The sequence below is a fragment of the Pongo pygmaeus genome, chromosome 1, assembly GCF_028885625.2.
Source record: "Pongo pygmaeus isolate AG05252 chromosome 1, NHGRI_mPonPyg2-v2.0_pri, whole genome shotgun sequence".
NCBI lineage: Eukaryota > Metazoa > Chordata > Mammalia > Primates > Hominidae > Pongo > Pongo pygmaeus.
This window is the reverse complement of record NC_072373.2, coordinates 186,299,295-186,304,831: the sequence shown is the minus strand read 5'-3', so window position 1 is coordinate 186,304,831 and position 5,537 is coordinate 186,299,295. Positions and strand designations below refer to the sequence as shown.

The 5,537-nt window shown below is 37.7% G+C and overlaps 1 pseudogene; it reads right to left on the bottom strand.

The window, feature by feature from the left end:
- Positions 1-3,517: 3,517 nt before the first annotated feature.
- LOC129045146 (metaxin-3-like) lies at positions 3,518-4,672 on the bottom strand (annotated as a pseudogene).
- Between the last annotated feature and the right edge of the window lie 865 nt (positions 4,673-5,537).

Genomic DNA, 5,537 nt, shown 5'->3' with positions numbered 1-5,537 from the left:
GCTTCAAGTGACCCTCCTGCCTTGACCTCCCAAAATGTTGGGATTACAGGTGTGAGCCACCATGTCCGGTTGAACATTTTTTAATGGAAAAGGAAACAGTACTTAAAGCACTACTTAAAGAAGTAACAGTATTTTATTTTATAATTGTTTAAAAAGTAATAGAGACAAGGTCTCATTATGTTGCCCAGGCAGGTCTCCAACTCCCAGGCTCAAGCAGTTCTCTCACCTTGGCCTCCCAAACTGCTGGGATTATGCTTAGCCAGAACTAACAGTATCTTGAATAACAGTTATAAAACGTTGTTTTTATTTTTTTAATTAGTTAACTTTTTGTTTTGTTTGATCTTGTTTAGTAGTTTTTATGAACCTATTAGTTTTTATTAGAGTTTTAATAATTTTCATTTAGTTGACTGATTTTAAAGTTATCAGAAATTTGTGTCTAAGAATATTTGCTAGAGGCCTTTTTAGTGAAAAGTAATTTTATATTATAGCTGATGGCAAATGTTTTTAGGGAAGAATTTAAAATAATATCTGTGGATTAAACAAAGTCTTAGAATAGCCATGGTTAAAATTTGATGAGAGTTTTTTTGCCCAAAGCCATACAATTGCAGGGAAATTAAACAACCTGCTCCTGAATGATTTTTGGGTAAACAATGAAATTACGGCAGAAATCAAGAAATTCTTTGAAACTAATGAGAACAAAGATACAACAAAGCAGAATTTCTGGGACACAGCTAAAGCAATGTTAAAAGGAAAGCTTATAGTTCTAAATGCCCATATCAAAAAGTTATAAAAATCTCAAATTAACAACCTAACATCACACACAGAGGAACTAGAAAAATAGGAGCAAACCAACCCCAAAGTCAGCAGAAGACAAGAAATAACCAAAATCAGAGCTGAACTGAATGAAATTGAGATGCAAAAAAACCAACAAACAAACAAACAAACAAAAAATTAATCCAGAAGTTTGTTATTTGAAAGAATAGTAAGATTAATAGACCATGAGCTAGACTAATAAAGAGAAGAAGAGAGAAGACCCAAATAAACACAATTAGAAATGACAAAGGGGACATTGCTACTGACCCCACAAAAATACAAAAAACTCTCAGACACTGTTATGATCACCTCTATTCACACAAACTCGAAAACTTACAAGAAATAAAAAAAATTCCTGGAAACCTACAACCTCCCAGGATTAAACTAGGAAGAAACAGAAACCCTGAACATGCCAGTAATGAGTTCTGAAATTAAATCAAGTAATAAAAAGCCTACCAAGTGGAAAAAGCCCAGGACCAGATGTATTCATAGCTGAATTCTACTGGATGTATAAAGAAGAACTAGTACCATTCCTACTAAAACTTTCCCAAAAAATTGAGGAGACAGGACTTCTCCCTAACTCATTCTATGAGACCAACATCATTCTTTTTTTTTTTTTTTTTTAGGAAGAGTTTTGCTCTTGTTGCCCAGGCTGGAGTGTGGTGGCACAATCTTGGCTCGTTGTAACCTCCACCTCCTGGGTTCAAGCAATTCTCCTGCATCAGCCTCCTGAGTAACTGGGATTACAGGTGTGCACCACCACACCTGGTTAATTTTTGTATTTTTACAGAGTTGGGGGTTTCACAGTGTTGGTCAGGCTGGTCTCGAACTCCTGACCTCAGGTGATCCACCCACTTTGCTCTCCCAAAGTACTGGGATTACAGGCATGAGCCACTGCACCTGGCCACTTGTAGTAATTTTATTAAGTGTAAATTAATATTTTAAGAAAATCTTATTATTTTAACATAGGGGACCATTTTTTTTGTTTTGTATTAATGTAGTTTTAGCATTAAAGTTTAATTTTTAGAAAGATAAATAATTTTTTAATTAGTCAATTTGATTATGCACGAAACTTTTAAAATAAACTTTTAAAATGAACCTTATTATGACTTTTTTAGATCATTGATTACATGTTTGGACTTTTTGTCTTGATTTATTTATGGTTGACTGTTGAGCAACAGAAGTTTGAACTGTGCAAATCTACTTACATATTAATTTTTTTCAACCAAACATGCATCAAAACTACAGTATTAATGGCATATGAAACCCTTGTATATGGAGAGCCAACTTATTGTATATGCAGGTTCTGCAGGGCAGACTGGGGGACTTGAGTATGCATCGATTTTAGTACACTTCGGGGTCCTAGAACCAATCCCCCTGTGTATACCAAGGGATGACTGTGTGTGTGTATATATATACATATACATATATATATACACATATACATATATATATACATATATATATATATTTTTTTTGAGATGGAGTCTCGCTCTGTTACCCAGGCTAGAGTGCAATGGTGCTATCTCCGCTCACTGCAACCTCCACCTCCTGGGTTCAAGCGATTCTCCTGCCTCAGCCTCCCGAGTAGCTGGGATTACAGGCGCCTGCCCCCAAGCCCGGCTAATTTTTGTATTTTTAGTAGAGACGGGGTTTCACCATGCTGACCAGGCTGGTCTCGAGCTCCCGACCTCAGGTGATCCGCCTGCCTCAGCCTCCCAAAGTGCTGGGATTACAGGCGTGAGCCACAGTGCCTGGTCTTCTTTTTTTTTTTTTTTTTTTTTGAGACAGAGTTTTGGTCTTGTTGCCCAGGCTGGAGTGCAGTGGCGTGATGATCTTGGCTCACCACAACCTCTGCTTCCCGGGTTCAAGGGATTCTCCTGCCTCAGCCTCCTGAGTAGCTGGGATTACAGGCGCCCACCACCACGCCCAGATAATTTTTTGTATTTTTAGTAGAGATGGGGTTTTACCAAGTTGGCCAGGCTGGTCTCGAACACCTGGCCTCAAGTGATTTGCCCACCTCAGCCTCCCAAAGTGCTGGGATTACAGGCGTGAGCCACCACGCCCGGTCAATTGTATATATATTTTTAAATAACTAGTTACTTTATTTTACGACAAAAATATAGTGTATACAATTTTTTTTTTCCTTTTTATTCAGAGACAGGGTTTCACTCTATTGCTCAGGCTGGAGTGCAGTGGCATAATCATAGCTCATTGCAGTCTCAACACACTGGGCTCAAATGATCCTCCTACCTCAGCCTCCTGTGTGTCTAGGACTACAGGTGTGCCCCTGTAACTTATTTTTTATTTTTTATTTTTTAGGAAGGCAGGGTCTTGCTATGTTGCCTGGGTTGGTCTTGATCTTTTGGCCTCAAGTGATCCTCCTGTCAGCCTCCCAAGGTGCTGGGATTACAAGCATGAGCCACCATGTCAGGCTGAGTTTTTTTAATATAAAATATTTTTAACCTTTTTTAATTAAAAATATATTTTCAAAATATGTATTTTTTCATATTTATAACTTTTAATATATATTTTCCATTTATTGTTTTTTAATTTTGTTTCCTATTTTGAAATAACCATTAAGTTAGATTAAAAAATTTTTTAAAAATAAAGAGCATATTTTAAAAGTCTTTTTATAATTTTTAAATTAAAAACATTTTATTTGGAAATAAGCTATATATTTAATGAGTACTTATTATTTAATTTAACATAAGGAATTACTTTCTTCCTCCACTGATGTCAATTTGAATGTTGGCAGTTTCCAAGGAGGAAGTTGAGGGTTTTGGTGAAGATTGTCATCCATCTCCAACGCTAAGCCTAAAATAACTATTTAGGAGAGCATCGCAAAAGGAACGCAGGTTGGAGAGATGTTCCAAATGTTCTTGTAACTGAACTTGAGGAAAGTGCACTTTACACAGAGGTGCAAGGAAACCAAACACATAGGTAACCAAAGTAGAACGCGTATATCCAAGGAAAAGCTGAGATGTTCACAGTCTATCTGCCAGAAGATTTAGGCACTTCTTAGCATCTCTATATCCATGATTCCACTTCTCACAGGCGGTAAAGAAGAGGCTCTCCTCTGGTCAGGATAATCCGATCAGTGCTGTTGCAGACATTTTTCCAGGCAGGATCAAACCCAAGGGAAAAGGAATCTATGAAGCAAACCAACACCATGGCTTTGTCACAGTAGAGTAATTGTGGCTTTCAACCCAGAATGTGTGAAGCGCTAGAGGAGGCAGCTTCTATTCAAGGAGAGCATTGAAAGCCAGCGTGTCTGCCCTTTGTTTGGCTGGAAATTCGTAATAAACATTATATTTCTGTTTTCCTTAAAAGTTTAATATTTTTACCAGCTAAGAAACAATGTTGTCTTCAGTTGTCAAAATTGATATATCTTCCCTTGAACCTCCCCAGTGGCTATCTATGACATTAACTTTTTTCTTTTCTTTTCTTTTTTTTTTTTTTTTTTTGAGGCAGGGTCTCTCTGTGTCACACAGGCTGAAGTGCAGTGTCACAATCTCTGCTCACTGCAACCTCCGCCTCCTGGGCTCAAGGGATCCTCCCACTTCAGCCTCCAGAATAGCTGGGACCACCGGCACGCACCACCACACCTGGCAATTTTTTTGTATTTTTAGTAGAGATGGGGTTTTGCCATGTTGCCCAAGCTAGTTTCAAACTCCTGAGCTCAAGCGATCCGCTGTCTGGGCTTCCCAAAGTGCTGGGAGCCACAACGCCTGGCCCGACATTAACTTTCAAGCATGCAACAGATAATTTGGCATAAGCCATCACCACCACATACTCGCTGTGTACCAATAGGAGCCCCAAGCTGCCTCCCAGCCACTGAGCTCCAAGGAGCCACCATCTTGACAGGGCCGATGGCTGCTGCTCTTAAGTCTCTTTTAATCAATAGAATGGCTTTTTGTTGTTGTTGTTCGTTGTGTCATTTAGTTCTAGTTTTATGCCATTTATTTATTGAAGAAACTGGGTAATTTGTCATGTGTGATTTCCCACATCCTGGCTTTGAATTTGTAACCTTGGAATGTCATTTAACATATTTCTCTATCTTCCATGTAAACTGATACTATATTTCTCAGAGTTCTCCAAAGAAACAGAACCAATAGAATATATAGAAATATAAGAGGGAATTTATTATGGGAATTGGCTCATGTGATTATGGAGGACAAAAAGTCCCACAATATGTCATCTGCAAGCCGGAGAACCAGGAACGCTGGTGGGTGGTAATTCAGTCTCAGTGTAAATGTCAGAGAACCAGGAGTGGGGAGGAAGGAGGAATGGGGGAGGATGAGTGTCACAGATCACAGACATTTCTTTTTCTTATAAATTATAGCAACACAAATGGACTAAAACACACCGAAGATCTTGGTTCCTAGTGGCATTTGCTTTATCCCATTATATAAATATAATAGTTTTGAAATACCAATACCAGTATTATTACCAGCAATAAGTCTACTGAATACTGCTTAAGATTTCTTTATATTTGTTTTGTTCAGATATATCTCACTATATATTGTACAGCCTGTATACACTGTCCCACTATACGCTGTACACAATTATACTGTTTCAAAATTACGTGAAAGAATTCGCTGTGTGGTTATGACACAGCTTGATAGACCAATGGGTTTTTATTCAGTTTTTTATAGTGATTACTTTTTTGTAAAATTTATTTTTAATTTTGTATATATTTTTATCAAAACTATAAAACAAGG